At 37.0% G+C, this 20,782-nt stretch overlaps 1 long non-coding RNA gene across 1 annotated transcript; it reads right to left on the bottom strand.

Annotated features, from left to right (window-relative positions):
* Positions 1 to 8,526: 8,526 nt before the first annotated feature.
* On the bottom strand, positions 8,527 to 9,359 carry LOC149560603 (uncharacterized). Its single transcript, XR_016363358.1, has 5 exons — positions 9,303 to 9,359; positions 9,146 to 9,200; positions 8,971 to 9,057; positions 8,805 to 8,870; positions 8,527 to 8,676 (listed from the first exon to the last, which is right to left on the bottom strand). It is a non-coding gene; the product is annotated as an uncharacterized LOC149560603 (long non-coding RNA).
* Between the last annotated feature and the right edge of the window lie 11,423 nt (positions 9,360 to 20,782).

Here is a 20,782-nt window from a genome sequence, read left to right as displayed (position 1 = left end):
GAAATAGGGAATTTATAGTTTCCTAGGAGATTTTAGATGCCTTAGTATTCATTTGGAATGATTTAGAAGGATAGATTGGCAGTTGGAACAAAAATTGTCAAAAGTGCAAAAAATTGCAAAAAATGCAAGAAATGTTGCTAATTGCAAAAAGTTGCTAAACAACAATTTTTGCAAAATAAGTTGTCAAACTGTTAGGGAGTTTAATGGTCATCACAAACATTCAAAATTGGTTGTAGCTATTGGAGGAAATCTATTTAAGGTTTCCACAAGTGGAGAAACCCATTGTATGGATGGGTGAACAACAAACATTGAATAAAACTCAAAATTTCTGCCTTTTTCTCTATTGTTTCAATTTTTCATGGCCTATATGGATTGGTAGTAGTTAAAGTTTCATATGGTTGGATAGAGATGGAGTTAGCGTTCCATTGCATTTGGTTTGAAGTCTTTATCTTACATACAACAAAAGTTACATCAATTTTTGTAGAGGTTGGTTAGATTTACCCTAAATATGAGGGTTTCTTCAAGATGGCCACCTAACTTGAAAATCCATCCTAGGATTTCAATGCCACTTTGAGGAATGCAAGTTAGGATAGGGTACTTTAAGATGGTAGAGATTCAGAACTATAGGAATAGGGTACCTATTTTTACTAGCAAACCCTAGACTGAACATGGTCATATGTCTAGTCTAGATTTGAAGAAGAAAGAAGGTTCAAGCTTACAAACTAATTGATTTGACCCAGGTGAAGGGTGTAGAAGGATAAATTATATGTGAAAAATATTTTCATAAGGATAGATCCAAGTCTGTGAACCCATTTTCTCAGATTTCCTTTGTAACCCAGCCTAATTTGGCCAATTAGGTTTGTGACTCAAAGTGGATGTAAGTTGGTGCTGGAATAGAGTTTGAGTTTGATCTTTTGGAATCCCTAAGAAGTGGTTGAAGGGTGTCAAAAGAAGTTAAAATATAGTGTGGTTCTTTGCAAATTTTGGGAGTTTGATCAAGAAAACTAGGATTAACCCTATTAGGAATGTTGATAACAATTATGTAAATTCGTTGTTGGGTGTTGGAGAACCTCAAAGTTTGGAATTTCTTGTTGGATTAGGTCCATAGAAAAATTTTCTATCGAGAAATTTGAGTTCTAAACCCATTTAGGAAGAATTTTCCTTTTAGGCCTATTAGAGAAAGGGAGTCCCTAAGGTGTGATTGATCTAAGTCAGTTGAGAACCCTAGGTTTAATGGTTGGGCATGTAGCATGGAGCCCACTTGTAGGGTAGAGTATACCTTGGTTAGAAGCCCTTTGATCAGTCTGCAACCTTGAAGAAAGATTAAGATGCTATTTGGAAATTGGATGCAGAGATGACATAATAGAAGCAAGAATCAAGCCCAACCCCTATACAACCTTCAATGTGCTCACAAGGATTGAAAAAAAGATTTGGTCTACTTCCTCACGTATATACTCCTCCTAAAAACCACTGAAAATGGTTTCTAGACTCACCTTCTACAAGTAAGACTCAAAAGTATATGCACCCAACTCAAGCAAATATGACAACCTCCTTTGAAATCGGAAAAATGAGGATTTTTCTGTTCTAGGATTTTCCACCACCAACAAGGGCTTGGGACTTCTTAGTCTCAACACAAATAAGGCAAACCAACCACTGGTTGTACTCCCAACGACCCACAAGTCAACTTGCAATTTTAGACCTAGTAGCATATTAGGTCTCCTAAAATTGATTTTTACCAATAACTCTAAAACTCATCAAAGGACCTAGGGAATAAAATGTTGATTCAAGTGCCCTTTTCCAAGCTCTAACAAACTCCAAAGTTTCAGAGACCAACTCCACTCTAGCATATCCCAACTAGCACCAAGTACTTAGGCCTAATTAGCCACTTTAGGCTTGGTTTTCAAGGCAAATGGTCAAGAATGCGTGCATAAAATCAAATCTCCACTTCTAGGTTTTTCTTCAAGCTCAAAAAAGGGTCTCTTTATTTTGACACCAAGTACTCAAACTCTTTCCATCATTCTATCCACTCTAATCTCTCCAAAACAAGGTCAAATACACGTAGATATTTGACCTAGGGCTTCCTTCCAAAATTCAACAACATTTCTTCCTGCTCCAAAATTACAAAAATTAGATAATATACAACCCTAGCTTGCTCCATACTAGAGAAGAGAGAAATCCACTGGTGGAATCTCATGTTAGGGGCATTTTACTGTCCAAACCCTCGAAACAAGGGTTTCACAGACTAGCAAGGAACAAAATTTGATAACTTTTGCCAAAAAATTGATGAATTCTTCAAATAAAATCCAAAACCTTATAAATAAGTAACTCCAACTTTTTAGTGTAGAAGATTCATCCCCCAATCAATGGATTTCGTACAACATGTGAAAAATCAGAGAAAAGTGCTAGAACAACATGAATTTTATTGATTCTTGAAAGCAAATACAACTAAAACCTCTATATATCTCCCTCTTTGAATGATCAGACCCTATATAGGCTATTTAAAACTAATTTACCAACCCTTGTTCAGTTTTAGCCATTGGAAGTTGTATTTTGAAAAGTTGTCAAGAAAATTGCAAAAGTTGCTAAGCAACCTTTTTGCGATTTTGCAATTTTTGCACTAAGAAAACTTTTATTGCAAATATGTTTGCAAATGGACTTCAAAAACTCCTAGGGACCTTATTAATGTTCTAAACACCTAGAAACTCCTAGAAAACATAGAAATAACCAAAAATCCACTTATTGGACCAATCATTTCTAGCCCAAGAAATGAGGGTTTGGTGGAAGTGTGCATAGATATGCATGGATGCTTAAACAAACTTGAAAATCCTTGTATTTAATACATTTCCTAAGATTTTTTTTTGTTTTGGAGTCATGGAAGTAAAGGGATACAAAATTTACTTCTTTGAGTAAGAGCTAATTAGGCATATTGAAGGGTAGGTTATGAAGGAAGTCTTCACCAGTCTAAAGGTTAGAAACTGAGACTGATATGAATTTAATATCTCTAAAAAGGGTATTCAAAAGTGTGAAAACATTCATAGGTTTTTTGAGAATATTGGAAATGAAATGTTGATTTCAGTGTTGACAGGCTACTAGACAGGCCTAGAAAGCCATAGTTGAAGAATGGTGAAAGATGGGTTGATAGGAATGAATGGGGAGTTGGAACATGAAAAATTTATTATGTTAAGATGGCCTAAGGTGTTAGGATCAAGGGTTGAGGTCGGAATTGAGTTTTGATGTATTGGAGGCACTAGGTACACTAGGTGGCCTAGGATGGAGTTGGTGAAATGAGAGATTGGAATAAGGAAGTGGGAAGGTGAACTTGATTTGTATGGTTGTGGAAGTGATTTACAAAGTCAGAGAACTCTGTTTGACCTTTGAGTAGGATTGATTCCTTGAGTTGATTCCAAGTTTCTTGTTATATCCTCGAGTTGAGTCAGCCTACTTAAGGTGAAAATGGAGGGCTCTACATCATAGGTCCTGGTGTACCTTGTAGTTTTGTGTGTCCACTTTGTGCCCCTGCACCAAATAGAAACAAGAAGCATGAATATCATTTAGAGCCTTCATATCATCACTAACTCAAATCCCAAATCATTTTCAACACTAATCAACAAGAACACTAAAATATTGAACTCAATCATAAGAAAAGATAGATTATTATACTCGAACTTATGAAAAACACTAGCTAACAAAAGATAGATTATTATACTCGAACATTAGGCTCCTTCCTCATTTATTTCATTTGTCATGATGTAAAAAGAGAAAAAATGCACAAAATGTTGTCCTCTTGCATTTTTCTCCACATCTTTTTATAACATCAAAAAAATAAATTGAAGATTAGGATACCCATTTTTCTCCTCTATAACATATCAAAAGATGAGGTATCATTGTTTTGGACCAAGTCTCTATTGTTACACTATGGGCCACTTTTAAGGCATAAAAATGAGCAATATAGGTTATTTTCAAGGAAAAAAAGATTTTTAAGTTTTTTAGAAGGTTATAAAGGTTGCTAGGGTCATTAAGTTAAGTTTTAGGCATCTAGGAGTTAAGATGTCAAAAATTGCAAAAAATTGCAAAAGTTGTCAAAGAAAAATTGCAAAATGGCTAACAACTTTGTAGGAGTTTAGGAATTGGTGAAGGGATGAGAATATGGAAATAAGTTATTTTACTATTTTCAAATATTTTCCAAGTTGTAGAATTGGAATCAAATGAAAAATGTAAAAATTGCACTTTTTGTGCAAAGTTGCATTGTTAAAAGTTGTAAAAGTTGCTCAAATTTGCAACTTAGCAGAAAAAGGGTCATGGGACTAAATTTTCTACTCTGTTAGCTTTGGGTGGCCAAGTAAATCATATCCCCTACCTCATCCAATTCTATTCAGTGCTTGAATGTTCTTGGGCATGCCAAACTTGAACGTCCTTAAGGGTCACTAAATGCCATAGGGCTGTGATCTTTGATGGGGCATATCTAAGAGCTCGTGCGAGATATGGATGCAATTCTAGTTCTCCTATAGGACCATGTTCTGCATACCTACAATAACCTCTCTCACTTTTTGGAGATAATACTCCATTTTGGTTTTGCGATGTCATCTCAAGTGATGCTGGAACTTGTAATGTTGGCCAGTACAAAGTTGCCAATTGCCAAATCTCTCTCACCTTTCATCACAGGATTGAACTATCTACTCCATTAGCTTCAAGATTGTCGGTTAAACCCTATCCCCAACCTCATCCTATCCTGTTCAGTGCTCAAAAATTCTCGAGCACATTGAACTGGAACGTCCCTAAGGGTCACTAAATGCCATAGGGCTGTGATATTTGATGGAGCATATCTCAGAGCTTGTGTGAGATATGGATGTGATTCTAGTTCCTATAGGACTATGTTGTGGAGACCTACAATAACCTCTCTCACTTTTTGGAAATCATACTCCATTTTGATTTTGTGATGCCATCTTGGGTGATACTAAAACTTGTAGCGTTAGCCAGTACAAAGTTACCAATAGCCAAATCTCTCTCACCTTTCATCGTAGGATTAAATTGTCTGCTTCATTAGCTCTAGGTGGCTGGGTAAACCTTATCTCCAACCTTGTCCTATCCCATTCAACACTCAAATGTTCTCGAGCACGCCGAACCAAAATGTCCCTAAGGTTCACTAAATGCCATAGGGTTGCAATCTTTGATGGGGCCTATCTCAGAGCTCCTGTGAGATATGGATGCAATTCTAGTTCCTATAGGACCATGTTGCAAAGGCCTACAATAACCTCTCTCACTTTTTGGAGATCAATGCCAACTACCAAATCTCTCTCACCTTTCATCGTGGGATCGAACTGTCTTCTTCGTTAGCTTTGGGTGGCCAAGTGAACCCTATCCCCAACCTCATCCTATCCCGTTCAACACTCAATCATTCTCAGGCACACCGAACCAAAATGTCCCTAAGGATCACTAAATGCCATAGGGCTTCAATATTTGATAGGGCATATATTGAAGCTCGTGCGAGGTATGGATGTGATTCTAGTTCCTATAGGACCCTGTTGTAAAGACCTACAGTAACCTCTTTCACTTTTTGGATATCTTACTCCATTTTTATTTTGTGATGTGATCTTGAGTGATGTTGAAACTTGTAGTGTTGGCTAGTACAAAGTTCCCAACTACCAAATCTCTCTCACCTTTCCTCCTGGGATTGAACTATCTATTTCATTCGCTTTAGGTGGCTAGGTAAACACTAGCCCTAACCTCTTCTTATGTCATTGAGCACTTGTGCACTATCAGGCATGCCGAACCAAAATTTCCCTAACAAATATAATGAAACATTAAGGGACTTATAAGAGTTCATAAGTTTCTATTTATCTCCCCCACATTGAAAATATCATGGAGAAAATATGGTGTGAAGTGTAGAAGGATAAGATTATAAAGGGCTCATAACTTTTCCTCCTTGTCATAACTCCTAATCTTAAGGGTTTATTAGAGGTAGGCTTAATATGGCACATATTCTAATGTGCCATAGGTTTATAATATTGTGTCAAAACTATCAAAGGAGTGATAGAGATCATTATTTTGCATCATTATGTGGGTTTACAAAGGAATAATCAATGCATCACTATAGAGACAACGTTAATGATAATCAATGCATAAGGTAAGGGCATTACAAATGAATGAGATCAAAGGAAAATATTCAAGGCAACAATAGTGAGTGTAATGAAAAACTTTTTAAACCTTTGTAGTAGTTAGATCTTTGCTTCATTAATATTTGATTAAATCTTGAGAATCCTATTATGTGCACCCTATTTTTCAAAGTGCTAGGATCAACATAAGCATAGCATTAAAAATATTCATCTAATTTTGGGGTGGGAGTTGCAGAATTTTGTGGGAGCATGTTTGTCCAATTCTCATAAAAAAAAGTGATGTCATATTTTCCACTTACATTAGGGATAAATGCAAGTTGTATTTAGCATAGGTGAAACACCAAGATAGTCTAGATTCAAAGAACTAGGAACTAGTTGCATCATAATTGTCTCAACATGATGCCATAAAAGTATTCCTCTTCAAAGTTCTTCTCCTCCTTAATTGTAACAAGTCTGAGTCCACAAGTTGCTATGGGTTGATCATATTTTTCTTTCTAGGATAATATTTTGATATGCCCAAACATAATGAATCAATGATAATAGCTCTTTGCATTTAGATAGGGAATTAGAAGTTAAATTTCTTTGTCTTCCCTTTAAGTAGTTCAAAATTTCTCTGTTTTAGAAATAAAAAAAAGTTAATATCAATAGTAAATAGAATAAAAATTTAAAAAATACTTTTGTGTAATTTTAATCATTTTGTAATCATAAGAAAGTGTTACTTACATATGTTTAGTTGGTCAAATTCATTTGGATTGGTTAATGGATTCATGTCAAGATTCCAACTATTGACCGATAGCCATTAAATGAGACCAAGCTAGTGAAAAGTTTTTGGGGATACTTTTGGAGGACTTTATGACATTATTGAAACTCCCATCCTCAACTCCTAAATAAGGAAAAATATGGAAAAGATGGCATGATCTTGGGTTGAAGCAAAATCTCAAGAAGTGATGCACTTAATGAGCCATAAGAAACCTACGTGTGCATTGCCCAACTTATCACGAATCATTGGATATAAAGGCTCTATATGCTGGCCCAAAAATGGAAGCCAAGGATGTAACCATGTATGTATTGGCATAGTCTCCTTGCAAGGATCCCAAGTATCTGTTGTTGTTATTAATTTGGGTGTCACTATATGATCCAAAATGTTATGAAGTACTGAAGCATATAGTAACTTCTCCTATGTCTCTAGAAAATGTAGCATAGGTTCAGGGTCCCTTGGCTCCCAAGAATTTGTAGTAGTTGTTCTCATTACTATAAGATTAACTTCAATGAAGAGTTGAGTGTAAGGAGTTGAAGAAGCAAGTTTTACTTCTGTGTAAATGCCAAAATCATGAGGCTCGTTCCCTTGCATAAGTCTTTGCCACAATGACAATATCTTGAAACCATGCAAAGGATGTTGAAGTGGTTCCCAACTTTGAAACACTCTTATAAATAGTGTCAGAGCTAAACATTATGCATAATAGAGAACATCTTATCTAGTGTAGTACAAGATTGAGTAATTCTACTTATAAAATTCTATCTTCTATAAGGTACAACATTGACCAATTGTGCATATAAGGAAATATATGCATTGGAATACATGTGAGTGCCCATTACAATTGGTATTCTATAATGGCAGATTTGACATATGGAATTAATGAAACCTTGAGAATCCTATTAGGCTCTACATCATAACTAAACCTTGGAATTAATGTAATGTATTGTTTTCAGTTTTAGATTTTTTATATGTTTGCAATAATAATTTATGATAAATGTTTAGATGCATAACATAGAAGGTAGACTTTAAACATGAACAAGAAGATCATAAATCAATATGACAATGACATAAATTGCAAATGATAAATTTTTGTATTTAACACTAATAAAGTTTATTGCTGATCAATATTGTATCAAAAATTCAAACTGATTAGGTGTTGAATTAAGCTTGATAAACAAATGATAGAGAAGGAAAACTTTAAACATGAACAAGATCATAAATCATATGACAATGAAATATTGGAAATGATAAACTTATGCTTAAACAGTGATAAAGTTTATTGTTAATCAATATTCTATCAAAGTTTCAAACTGATTAGGTATTGAATTTAATGTCATACATGAACATATATAATTTAATTTCATACACAAACATATCTAATTTAATATCATACATAAACAAACATATAATATAAAATGATAACCAATAATGTCATGTACATTAACAAACACATAATATATTATGATAACCAATAATTTCATACATGAACAAACATATCATATATTAACCAATAATTTCATAAGTCTAATAATGGCATGCATCAAATAAATGTCATACATCAAATATAAAATTTCATATATACATCAAATGTATATCGAGTATGTCCATTGACATAAAATCCAACATATATGTCCATTGATGCCTATACATGTACATGTCTATCAACTATATCTTCTCCTTCCCACGAGGGGAAGGAAACATATCTCTCGAGGTCTTATGTCATTGTGTGGAGGGAGACTGTGGTGATGATGGGGTCTTCCTCACATGCTCGCTCGTCCTCTTGTTGAGGCTCTTCTCTAACTTGAGCTGATACAAACAAAGTAGATATGACTTGTTATGGAAATTATCTCCTACTTATCAAAGTAGATATGAATCAATAATTATTATACATTGAAATCAAATATATGTACACACAAAATTAATTATTTTCTTACCACCATCAAATAGTCACTCTGCAAGTCCACCTCGAAGGCTCATGGATGATCAGGTGTAACAAGACCCTACAACAATTCAATCAATATAATCACTTATAAATAAAATTATAAATTTTGATACTAACTATTATAAACAATTACTAAAACCAAGAAAATTCTTTCACACCTCAATCAATGGTTGTGAACTAGCCATAGCTACAACCACTCCACAATTGACGGAGTGCTGGAGATGAGGAGTGTTTGATGTCAAGAGCTATATGCCATATAATACACATTAAATGTAACATGAAACATGAAACAAATATAATCAAATGAATTAAATTAACATGAAACAAATGTACCTCAACGAAGCTTGTATCACATCTACGCTCTGAGTTCGTAGTGAATGTTGACAGTCTTGTAGAGAATTGATGCACATGTATAATTTTTTTTGTCAATCCTTAATATGATTACTTAATAAATATATGTATTAATTTAAATGATTAAATCAATACATACTTGTGGATGAGACCAAAAATGGGGCCAAGGGATCGCTACTAGGCTTGCCAACACTCTGACCCTGAATTTTGAACAATGTCAATAGATGCTAATTAACTAATCATTCACAATACATATGAAATGTGATCAAATTAATAAATTTTAATTTTAATTTACCTGTGTGTCAATGCCAAATGTGTCATTCAGGAACTTATTAGTGATGAGTCCATCATCCACACCATCTTCAACATGAGTGCCAAATGTGCATAAGGATCCAGATGATGTGTACATGTGACCGTGATGCACATAAGGCTCCCCCTCAACTAATGGACTCATGCAATGAATGAGGGTCTACGTCAAAGCATTAATGGTCCCTAGAGCGTTGGCCTCTATATGTTCCTTCACAACTGAAGGAATAGACACATGCTCACCTTGTGGCTTGACCACAAGTGCCCTAACTACATTAGGGCCATGATGTGTCCCTGGCCTCTCAAATGATGATCCCCCACCTCTACCCTGGGAGTCTAATATATCAAAATAATTAGGGATCTCCCCAAGGATAGACTCACAATATAATTTCTTTAAGAAATACATGGGGAGCTTGTGATTTTTGCAAGGAGGGGCATCAAAAACCATCCACCATCTATCCCAAAAAATAATTTTTAATAGCATCGTGTATGCACCAGTGGATGAGGAACTGTTTAATACTCTCTCTAATAGTATTTTGTTCACTAGGTTTTCTAAATAATGCACATATTATACCTTTTGGTATATCTTTTTTTGTAACATCTTGATATGATAATTTATTTGAATAATATTTGTTTTGTTCTTCCCTCTTAACTTTCCAAACATCTAACTGACCACTAATAGAAGCTATGTGGGTCTTAATGGATTCGAGGGATGATGCCAATTGAGCTCTCATTGGATTGGTTTGTCCACATTCTTTAAATCGACCAATGAGTCTTTCTAATTCAGTTTTGCCTTTCTATTTCATTTTAATATTTTCTTTTGTGCTAGGAGGAGGTCTTGCAATTGGTTCAGGCTACGAAATTTGTTGTTCTTCTTGTGGAGGGTTTTGGTTTTGATTTTCTTGAGGGTTTTCGTTTTGATCTTGTTGAGGGTTTTGAGCTTCGTGGGGATTTGTTGGTTCATTAGTGACATTTCTTGATAAGAAATCAATTGAAATCTAAATAAATAAACAAATCTAAAGAAAAATTTTAAAAAACCTACAAAACAATTTTTAAAAAAGTATCAAACAATGCAAAAAGAAATTTAGATAACATACAACGTACTCATAATTTCGAACTTCGATGGTGAGGAGGCATATTGGCAAGGTGGGTGGTGAAAAATTTGTTTTGTTGCAATCCGTGTATGCACTACAATGAGGAGAAGTAGGAAAAACAAGTGAAAATGAATGTACTATGGGTATGCAACCCATTTATAATATTTCTTATTTTTTCAAAGTATGACTGTGGCTTGGGTTACCCAAGCCATAACGTGTGCACACTATTGAAAATTGAAAAAAATAAAATGTGTCACCTTTATGGCACCACAACTTGGTGCACTTACCCATTAACAATATGAAAGTGACAGTAGCCGACTTGGTAATAGTGACACTAATGTAATGATGTTATGACATTATTAATAACACACCTAAGATAGTACGCAAGTTGAAACTTGAAAGTGATTACTCAGCAGTTAGTACAGTCACTAGCCAATACATGTGCAAATTTCACTTTCAGATTAAACAATTTTTCAGTTTACCACTGAAGATTAGCCAAGACAATTATTATTCATTTTCTTACAAAACAAGTAATTCGCCTCTAACATTATTAATTCATTTTTGGCAAGGGAAAAAATAGCCATCATTTATATATCCCTCAGCAAAAAAAATATTAATTCGCCACATTTAAAATGATTTTTACGAGGGCAAGAAAAAAATCACCAACATATAATATTTTATTTTTCTATATGGAACAAAAAATCATCCTCAACATTAAAATTTTCCTACCCATAAAATGTTGGATTCGCTAGCATTTTAGGCTTTTTTTTCGAGAGGGGTTTCTTAAAGTAATCCCTGATGAGTTTTTAATCAAGTTCCTTTTGTGCCTGAAAGGATAAAAATACTTTTCCACAATGAGCTTGATTTTAAAGATTTTATTATTATTTCCAGTTGTGAAAACTAAATTTTTATGTAATATTTTTGGAGGAACTTTAGATATATTTTGATATATTAAATTTCTACAAGTTCACATGTTTGGAGGATATCGAGGACTAATGTTTACCCTTAAAAAATCATTCTCTTTTTTGGCATATGCTATGAGTTTTTAATCAACTTCCTTTTGTGCCTGAAAGGATAACAATACTTTTCCACATTGAGCTTGATTTTAAAGATTTTATTCCCACTTGTGAAAATTGAAGTTTTATGCAATATTTTTGGAGGAACTTTAGATATATTTTGACAAGTTCACATGTTTGGAGGATATCAAGGGCTATTGGAGATTATAAACCAATCTCTTATTGAATAATACTTTGACATTGTCTTTCTTTCATGGAAAAAACTATTTCATAATAACATTGCTAGAATAGCTTCCACTAACAACATATAAAATTTGAAGTAGGTTGTTTCATGTCACATATTACCTTAAAAATATGGAATGAACTTTTCTTTGTGAAGATTATTTCTATTGGTTATAAGGTACAAAGTCAAAGAGTTGTCCTATGAGTATAGATGAGTCTTCTAGCCACATAGAATGGCAGTGAATGTTTTGTACAGGGATATACATAACCAAGTCTCATATAGTAAATTTAAGTTTCAAACATGTCTAGATGAGCTTGGGTGGCCTATGTGTGTGAATAGGAAGTCCATGTAGACAAAAGGTTTTAATGCATATGTTTATAGTTCCCACAGGTACATTACAGAGTGATTGAAGATTTAACTTAATATTGTTACAAGATAGGGTTTCCTTTGCACCAAAAGATCAACCTTTCAATGTCTAATACAACCACTAGACCTATAGAAAATAGAAGGTAGTTAATCCATCTCACAAATCCTAAAGGGGGACAATAACGGTTTGTCATTAATAATTTCATGTACTCTTTGTAAAGATTAATATGGAATATTATATGTATATTGATAAATATCCATTATTGATACTATATCTTCATATGAATTTCATAGGTTAACTATATGTTTTAGTTAAGATTATTAGAACTAATTATTAGTTTCATAGATTAACTATCAATCTATTCATTGTTATTATTTCTAATATTGGTGATATACTAATAATATTTAAACAAGTATACATATATTGATATGTTTGTGTATATATCAATTATGGGTTTCTAACATTTTTTCTACACAAGAAATGTTATCGTGTGGTCAAACTCCTGTTGCTTATTCAATAGCTTTAGGAAAGGGATCAAAGATACAAATGAAAAAATAGATTATTATTTTAGAAGTTAATTCAATGTGTATGTACTATGAATCATCTCTATGTGATGATGTGATGATGATAAGAGTTGTTAGGTTGATACTATGGTTAAAAAGAATTAGAATTTGTTTTTAACATAATATCTTAACAAATAAGGGTAATAATTTTCTCTCTAAAGTTAATACACACTAGCTGGTTAAAGGGAATGGATGCTCAAATTTGAGTTCAAGTTTAGAAAAATTGGAGTTATTTATATTGTTTATGAAATTAACTTGATACAGTGCCAAAATTATACAACATTAAAATTTAGCAAAGTCCCTAAAAATGTTGGTGAAACATTTACATTAAGTTCAATTCATATTGATCTACTAATGTTTATTCTAGAATACACTAGTCATTACACAAAAATTAATCAAAATTATTATAAAATAACATTTCCCAAAAATCAATCTCTCTCCTATGAGTGTTACCTCCCTACTTCATATTCTGGAGGGAAGTAAACTGTAATGCTCCGCCATGTGACCCAAAACAAGTTAACCTAAAGTTTTACTAAGTTTGTCAAACATTTTTTTTTTTTTAAAGCTAAAGATAATAACCTAACAACAGTTATAGCATAGTGGAAGCAATTAACATTCCCATAAACACATACCATAAAATAGACTACAATTCTTAAGGGCGCCATGACGTTGAATCACATTTAAGTTTAATTAATAATAAATCTAATATATAATAAATCCACATCAGATAATAATATACCAGTATGAATCCATTCAAAACAAATTAGAAAAGTCAAATAGGGATAGGCATTACATAAACAACTTTCTTTTGGCGGTAAATGTATTGAGGAGGACGATGATAAGAAGGCTAATAATGATCGTTGTGGAAGGTGTGTTTCTAATGGGGAGGACATTTGATAAATATAAAATGACCTAGACATTTAGGATAAAAGATCATTCGCGATGGCCCCCATTTTTCTATGTAAGTCATGTACTCTTTGGCTATAACTATGAGCCTTTTGAAGTGGGACAAGGAGAATAACACAAACATTTGTAGGGATGCTACCAAGGAGCTATTTGAATTCCTCAAGGATGATTGGATGCAGTTGATGTTGTTGAAACCAAACATGGATGTGAAGAACAATTGACAATGTGGTGACTCATTTTTGTGTAGGACATTCTGTAGTTTGGTGCTCCAAGGATTTAGAAGTTCTTAATAGATTTTGGTTTTTCTTTCTTAATTTCAGTCGACTTTGGACGAAACCTAAGGATCTCTTTAAAGACTTCACCATGCATGACACCTTTTATAGTTTATTTAGTATTTAGGAGACTAATATATGTATGACTGGCCCTCGGGCTATTGATTTATGCTTACCTCTTTTAAGTCATGTGCATGTTCTACTATATTTACTTGATGTTTTAATGTCTAGATGGGTTAGTAGGAAGAAAGATGAGATTTTGTTAATTTCATCTTCCATTAACTCGTGAGAGGGGTGTTTGTTATTAAGGAAGAGAAATGTTGTTATATTGATAAGAGTGTATTGATTATTCAATATTAGTTTTCTTTATCATCATGTGTTGTAAGTCCTAATCTATAATTCAAAGACTCTGACATTGGTACTTAAAAGACAACCTACTAGATTTTTTGCTCTGCTAGGGTTCTCTTGCTTCATGCGAACTTGCAGTTTTTTTTGCATACGGCCTTTCGCTTGCACTCCCCTTCTGTCGGCACTTGTCATACTACATTTACTACAGGAGCTTTAGGTTAGGATATAATGGCTCCGGCCAGCGCTGAACCAGTTGTTTCTGGTGTTCACGCTGCTGCTTCGGACTGCCATGGCACCGCCACCGAACAAATGCCCGTGCAAGTTTGTCCCAAAGGTTTTCCACGAGGTAAGCCTAATATTGTCCTGCCTTTGCAAGAATTTGATGTCGCGTGTGACTAGTTAGAACAACATACCTTGATAGGGTATTTTGCTGGTAGGACCCCCCCTTGAAGCTATGCTAAGAGAATGGGTTAACAAAAGTTGGACCCCTCATGGCGTCCGCCTTGACGCTGTGCAAAACCTTACCAAAGATTTTTTTTATTTCGCTTTGCTAACCCATTGCAAGCTGACGCAGTTTTTACCAACGGCCATTGGTCTGTGCGTTCCTCTCTCCTTGTTTTTCAAAAATGGTCTCGAGACTTCTCTGTCTCGGATGATAAAAAGCTTAGGGTTCCTATTTGGGTTGAATTCCCAGGTCTACCCTTGCCCTGCTGGCGTTTTATTGAGTCTATTGCCCCAGCCCTTGGCAAAGTTGTTACCAAGGAGCCAAAAAAAAATTTTAATGCTCGCCCTCAATGGTGTGTTTGCATTGAAGTTGATCTTTCTAAAGATCTCAAGGATTCGGTGAAAATCAGAATTGGCGCTCAAACCTTCGCACAGAAGGTGCTTTACTTGAACCTACCTAACACCTGTTATAGGTGCCAGTCTGCGGAACACAAGATTAGGGACTGCCCTTTGGCCACGCCTAGGGTCAAACCCTAGCCTAAAGTGATGCTTGTCAAGCAGGTCGAAGGAAAAAAAGAAGAATGGGTTACTGTTGGGCACAAAGGCAAGCTTGCCTTGAATCCTTTGGCCCCCAAGCCATCCTATGCGGCCGTAACCGCGATTTCTTCTGCTTCCATCGAAGTGTTAGCACCTGCTAGTGTGGAGACACCAGTGGCTTTTGTTGCACCGATTTCGGTTCCACAGGTTTCAAACCCTGCTAGCTTGCAGGGGATTAAGGCAGCCGCCAGGACCTCATCCTTGGCTAGGGCTCGTTCTCCTCTTATAGTCTCTTCAATAGTACCACCAGCAACACGGTGTTCTCGCAGTCCTCCTGGACATGCGGAGATATCAGGGGTCAAACGACAAGCTCTAAGTCCAGAGGATTTCCTGTCTGACTTTCACCTGGTTTCTACCTTTTTGCAGAATAGTTACTCCTCTCTCGAGGATGAGGATGATATGGAAGAGTTTTCATGAACTTCCTCTCTTGGAATGTTCAAGGTCTTATAGACCTCCCCAGAAAATTCTATGTCCGGGATACCCGTCATAGACTTGGGAATTTAGATTTTCTTTGCCGGCAAGAAGTTAAGATTTCTGGTTTCATGCTTTCTGCTACATGCCGCGTCATTTGGCAGGATAGCGTCATGTTTTCTTCTCAGCTTGAAGCTGGCCAAGGTGGTGTAGTTACTCTCCTATCACCTCGCCTTCATTCTGCTATTATTTCACACGGTTCTGACGCCACACACCATATTATTTAGCTTTTGCTTTCCATCAACAATCATTCTTTTGGAGTAATTAATTTTTATGCCTCCAATGATGCTGTGGAAAGGGCACAAATGTGGGTTTGGCTTGCTGACAACCTACCGCCAGCTACTTGGGTCCTGTGTGGGGACTTCATTATAGTTGAAGTGGCCTCTGACAAAGATGGCATTCTACCTTTCCGTTGGACAGATGGGGAAAGACAAGCCTGGTTTTACATGCATCATAAATTGGGCCTCTTTGATCCCAATACTAGCTGTCGTCATGATAATGGGGCTTGGCACACTTGGTCCAATTTTCGAGCCGGTCCTAACCGCATATTGAAATGTCTTGATCGTGCTATGATCTCGACGCAATCTTTTTTTAATTTTTCTGAAGATCGTGATCTACCTGTCATTCCCTTGACAGATGTGACGTTATCAGACCACTATCCCATTTATTTTGGCATTTCTTGGCAAACAGCTGTCCCTAAAGTGGTTAAGTCTCAATTCTTCCTCAACACGTCTGTGTTATTGCATGCCTCCACTATCTCCCACATACAACGTGTCTAGAATTTGGAACCACATCCACATTCCCATCAAGGTTGGATTCAATGGTGGAATGATGCCATTACCAGAACGGCTCATTTTTTGCGCATCTACAGGCATCAGCTAGCAATTTTCAGAAAATGATCTTATGAAGCCAACACCCTTGCCCTCAAAAAAGCCTCTGAAGCGCGCAACTTCAACCCCTTTGATGTGGATCTGCAACTTCAGCTTGCCAAGCTTCGCCATGAAAAGAAAATTGCTGATAACTATGCTGCTCGAGGAGCTCAAATCAAAGCCCGTCTCCACTAGTTGGAGGTTGGCGAAAAAGCCTCGAAGGAGTTCTTCCAGGCTCTCCAAGCCCGTCATACCAATATTGGGATTAAAAAGATAAAACAGGAATTGATGTTCTTTCCAGTCTGCCAGACATCCTACAAGCTTTTTTTCTTCACTATGAGAACATTTTTGCTTCGCAGGGCCATTCGGTTGCTCAGGAGGAGGCTCTCAGAAAGTGTATTTCTGTTATTCCAAACCGCCTCGTGGTTGAGCAACGCGCTTTCTGTGAGCAACTTCTTTCCCTCCAAGACCTTAAAGAGGCAGCTTACTCCATGGCAGATGACAAATCCCCTGGGTGTGATGGATTTCCCTATGAATTTTACAAACATCTTTGGGAGCAAATTGGTCCTGATCTACACAAAGTCTATCTTGAAGCATACCATTCTAAAAGCTTAGGAGCGATCATAAATAAAGGCAATATTAAATTCATACCTAAAGCTGGTGATCCTGAGGACATCTGCAACTGGAGGCCCATCACCCTCCTCAATGTGTCTTATAAGATCATTGCTAAGTTGCTCTCTCTCAAAATCCGCCATATGCTTCCTCTAATTATGTGGCCTGAACAAACTGGCTTCATCAAATCCAAGTATATTCTTGACAACATCATTGCTGTCTGGGAAGGTATGGAATGGGCCCATAAGTCCAAGCAGTAGGCTATCTTTTTAAAGATAGATTTTGCTAAAGCCTATGATCGCATTGAATGGCCTTTCATTTTGGCTATGCTTCAGGCTCTGGGTTTTGGTCCCAATTTCCTTCAGTCCATGGAGATGCTCTTTGGTGACGCTAATGCTTGCATCACCATCAATAATTCACAATTTGAAGCTTTTGGACTTTTTTGTTCCATCAGATAAGGTTGTCCATTAGCTCCTGCGCTTTATGTCCTTGCTGCCGAAGGCTTTGGTTATTTACTTGCTCACTTTGTGTCTTCTGGGCTGGTCCGTGGCATTCCCTTGCCTGATTCTTCCTCCCAGTTAGTCAATGGTAATTTTGCTGATGATTCTTTTCTCACTCTTCTTGAAGATGAAGAAAATATCAAAAATGCGTTAGATTGTCTTGACACTTTTTGTCAAGCCTCTGGCTCTACCATTCACTGGCATAAAACGCTTTGTTACCGACAGTCTTTTTTCCCAGCTCCACCTTGGCTCAGCCAATTCCAATGGAAATGGGTTACTCATGGAGAAACTTTCTACTTTCTTGGCATTCCCTTTGCTTTCCAGGCTTCCCCTGTGGAACTTTGGAATGCTGTGCTTACAAAGATTACCAAAAAACTTGATTATTGGATCACTTAGCCGCTTTCTCTTGCTGGTAAATTCCAGATTTGTTCTAAGATTTTGGCTGCCACCCATGTGTTTTATTCTTCTTGTTGGGCTCCCTCCAAAGCTTCATACCTCAAATTAGAATGTTTGCTCAGAGATTTTCTTTGGGCCTCTAGTTCTGACCATCATGGTTTTCACAGAGTTGCTTGGATTTTATGTTGTCTCCCGAGGGAATTTGGGGGTCTCGGCCTACTTTCCACTCGGAAGCAGGGCCTTGCCCTCTGTGCTAAATGGATCATCAGAGCTATTTCTGGAGATGAAGCTTGGAAAATTCTTGTCAGACATTGCATCTCTTCAGGCTTCCTTGCTAACAGACCGGCCTAGAAGGGAATTGGTTTTCAGACCCTTCTCACTATGCGAGAACTAGTGGTCATACAGGGCTCTTTCATTATAAAGAGCATCTGGAAAGCCTGGGAAGCTGTTAAACCTTGGCTTCGTTGGGCTAGTAATGAGTTCCGCAATGGGCTATCCTTAAATCAGCAGAACATTTGGTGGTCTCCCCTATTTGCCTTCCAGGGTATTCCTCTTGCCAAGACTCAAGGTGCCAGTGCTCTGCGTTTCTATAAACGTGGCATTCGCACTACTAAGGATATTTTTTCAAGACTCACCATGAATTTCAGGTCTTGGGAGGATATGCAAGTTCAATACCACCTTGTACGTGCCGATCGTCTGACTTATGAACTTTTGTTGTCTTCCATCCTTGTGCACTTACTTCATAAAGTGGGGATTCAGTCTGTCCGACCTTGGTGGTATGATTGGAAGTGGTTTCTTGCCACTCCATTTACTAATTATAAGCCCAATATGGGATACAAATGGCTTTCACCCCACCTTCTGATGGTGGACACGCTTAATCAACAGTAGCATTTGCATTCTTCGCTTTCTCAATGGAGAAAACGGTTCGACACCATTTGGAGTGCCATTACAAAAGTTAAGATTGCTCACTTTGCTTGGTGCCTTGCTTTCCAAGGTCTTCCCCTGGGGCCTCGACTCAAGCACATTGGGGTTCCTAATCCCAGATGCCCCTTCTGTGGCCAACCTGAGTCCTTTTTGCATATTTTTTGGTTTTGCAAACGTGCTCAGAATTATTGGCACTGGATCCATGATTTTTTCAAGCCTTTCAGGCCCGAACCTTTTTCATGGCACATGATCCTTCTGGGTGATTCCCCCAGATTTGGCATACTTTCAGGATGGAAATTTTGTTTTTTCTATGGAAAGATAGGAATGCAGTTTTATTCACTCACAGTTTTCCAGATGTTAACGTTGCAATGTACACTAAGGCATGCATTTGTAACAATGTCATTATGCAGATACAGGTGCAAGCTAATAAAGTTGCCCTAGAGGTTGCCCACTTACAAGAATTGTTAAACCACTGGGGCAATGCTCCTTGTACCATTACCAGAGTGCCTCCAGATGCCTCGGCTGATGCTTCCTCATCTCGCGGTCGCTGTTCCAGACGCCAGTCCTCTGGCCGCCATTCGCACACGCCGCACTCCCAGGGTCCCCGCCATCGCTCTCTCAGCGGTGGTCATGGCGGTTGGAGGCACCGCTCTGCTTCCCCACCACGTGGTGGTTCTAGCTGGTCCCTGGCTCCCCCCCGGGCGGGCTTCTGGCTAGTCTCCGACTCCTCCCCCTGGACAGGCGCACTCTGGCAAGTTTCCCTGGCTGGCCTTGGCAATTTCTCCTCCGTGGCCAGACAAGAAGGATGTGGAGATTGCAACTACCTCAGATCCTGCGGATGCTGCTGACGGCTGGACTGTTCCTAGTCCGCTTCACAATCCCACTGATGCGTGGGGATTTCCTGATAAAGATGATCCTCCTACCTCTGCTGGTACTGCCTTGGCAGCATGAGGTTGTTCTAAATATTTTTTTTGATGAATAGTTTATAGTTGCTGGCTGCAGCCATGTTGTTTGCTTCGGCTTCGGCCGATTGAACTCTTTCGCGAGGTGATCCTATATCCCCCGACCCTTTTTTTGTGAATTGTAATCTTAATAAATTTTATTAATTGAAAATGACTATTCATCAAAAAAAAAAAAACAAACAGACAGCCCCTTTTTTACTGCTTTAATATAATAGACATTTCCAAAAGAATCTTTCCTAACCATTTGTACTTACATTCATTATATTTTCAATAAACCCGCATAAAAAAGGCACGATAATGCAATTTCCACATGCAAACGTTCTTCGAAACCGACAAGCTCACATGGGGTGATGCCCAAAATATGGGAGAGAATCCTCGATAAAACAAAAGAACCGCGAGTCAAGGCAGATGCACGTGACACAGATGGACGGATATGAAAGCACAGCATACTGCAAATTTCATTGGAATAAGAGTATAGAGTAAAGGAGAAAGGTCAAAAATTTATAAAATAAACATTAAAATAATTTTAAAGAGGCAATCATCACATGGGCCAGGAAAACAAAAAAGCAAAATGGACTGGGAAAGCTTCTCAGCAATTTCTGCCCACAATGTTATAAATTAACATCTTTCCCTGGAATAGGTACTCACGATCATTGCAGTTTAGGCTCTATTTTCCTTCTGATAGTTCGAATTGCTCAATAGCTCAGTATTACGTTTCAGTTTATCAGTTGTCATCTACAAAATCAATT

The sequence above is a fragment of the Cupressus sempervirens genome, chromosome 4, assembly GCF_028749045.1.
Source record: "Cupressus sempervirens isolate cs-2001-9-10 chromosome 4, ASM2874904v1, whole genome shotgun sequence".
Lineage (NCBI taxonomy): Eukaryota > Viridiplantae > Streptophyta > Pinopsida > Cupressales > Cupressaceae > Cupressus > Cupressus sempervirens.
This window is presented reverse-complemented; position numbering and strand designations above follow the sequence as displayed.